This window comes from Chinchilla lanigera, unplaced genomic scaffold (genome assembly GCF_000276665.1).
Source record: "Chinchilla lanigera isolate Chin_1 unplaced genomic scaffold, ChiLan1.0 scaffold00006, whole genome shotgun sequence".
Classification (NCBI taxonomy): Eukaryota; Metazoa; Chordata; class Mammalia; order Rodentia; family Chinchillidae; genus Chinchilla; species Chinchilla lanigera.
The window spans coordinates 17,272,585-17,274,173 of NW_004955407.1; the positions used below are offsets into that span (position 1 = coordinate 17,272,585).

Genomic DNA, 1,589 nt, shown 5'->3' on the forward strand with positions numbered 1-1,589 from the left:
TTTGAAAGAACAACATACTTAAGGTTCCCCTCTGGCCTTATGTTACCCTTCTTCCCCAAAATAAGTCATAAAACCTGAAAAGCATTTTCTTACCTTCCCCCGGAGCAAGTGAAAATGCTTTCAGTGGAAAAGTGTCTTCTCTATTCCCAGAAGAAAGGAACACTTCTGAAAACACAGGGATAGAGAAAAGAATTCGAGTAAACAAGCTTGGCTAAGTCTCTGCAGTTTGTTAACATAAAATCACACCTTCTGTATCCAATCATACTTCTCTACAACTGCCCACTTCTTCATTACACATACCATGAAAAAGTTAACTCATTCTTGAGATCTTAATTTCCTTACGAAGCCTTTAACTCATGTAAAAGTTATTAAATAAATTCATGCAGTTTTCTTTCTTTCTCTCTTCAGTGCTTAGATTTAAGTCAAAGGTCCTGCACTTGCACTCTACCACTGAGCTACATCCCCTCCCCGTATTAATCTGTCTTGTCACAGAAAGTTTCAACCACTAACCTAGCAATTGTTGAAGAAAACACTTTTCCTTTCCTGCATCACACTTCTATATGGTTGTATATATTCTGTCATTTAATTTATGCTCTTCATTTTATATACCTCTTGGCTCACTTTCACTGTTTTTCAAAATTGTGAGGGATTGAAATGTCAAAACATGAAGTTCTTCAAATCTACCATAAAATAGGAATTGAACTCAATAAGAGCTTGTAGAAATTGGCCTTAATGAACTGCTTTGCCCTTTTTCCAGCCTGCAGCCTTCTCCCTTTGAACTACCACTGAAGACCGCCAGAGTAGTTCAAAGAATGTTGTGTGGCAGGGGCCATATTTGTCAGTCTCTCCCAGGACCTCAGAAAGGTCAGACTCCACAGGGGGAGAGTCCTCTCTGCAGATACTGAAAATCCTTTGAAGACTGCAATAGCTAATTTTCCAACCTACTTGGCTACTTCCTATTTTATTCAAAGTTTATACTTCATTTGGCAATTTAGATCTCTTTTTCCTTTTCAAAGAAAAGAGATCCCTCTAGTGGCTTAAGGGAGTCTCTGTTTTTCAGCAGTGGAATGTGAACACTGAGGCTCAGCCCTTTTAATTTCTAATAGCTGTGAGAGTTGATGAGCTGGGAGGAGAAAGAGATGAACTGCAACAAAAGGAGATACAAAAAAGTATCACCTGGTGATGCTCATACAATACTCCGTTATGCTGGCGGCAATCAAAAGAATTTTATGAACCTTGAGAGACTTGTTAGATCCTGGCCACTGATTTATAGGGATCTTTCTGATTATCATTTATGATTTATTACCATTTTCTCATGTCTGTTATTTCAGTTCATTTCTCCTCCACCTGCAGTGTGTTTGGGGGATGCAAATTCCTCTCATATAGCAGCTATAGCCACATAAAGCTTCCCATGCATCATTCTACATGGAAGTGCTTGGAAAAAAGAATTGGTTATCATCTGTGTGTTTGTATTAAAAGGAAAAGAGTCACAAAATACATTTAAATTTCTGGTTTTGTAATGTAGTTGAGGATAGCGTTATGTAATGTAACAACAGCTATTGATTCATATTATTTTGTCTTGAGACTCT

At 37.8% G+C, this 1,589-nt stretch overlaps 2 long non-coding RNA genes across 4 annotated transcripts in view; one reads left to right on the forward strand and one right to left on the reverse strand.

The window, feature by feature from the left end:
* The window catches only part of LOC102009800, a 49,143-nt gene that overhangs the window by 21,271 nt on the left and 26,283 nt on the right, over positions 1-1,589 (forward strand). The gene's annotated exons all lie outside the window — the stretch shown is intronic.
* Positions 1-1,589, reverse strand: part of LOC102009252 — a 23,379-nt gene that overhangs the window by 20,547 nt on the left and 1,243 nt on the right. For all 3 annotated transcript variants that reach the window (XR_001231027.1, XR_259564.2, XR_259565.2), the window contains exon 3: positions 94-165. This is a non-coding gene — a long non-coding RNA (uncharacterized LOC102009252). The remainder of the gene's footprint in view (positions 1-93; positions 166-1,589) is intronic.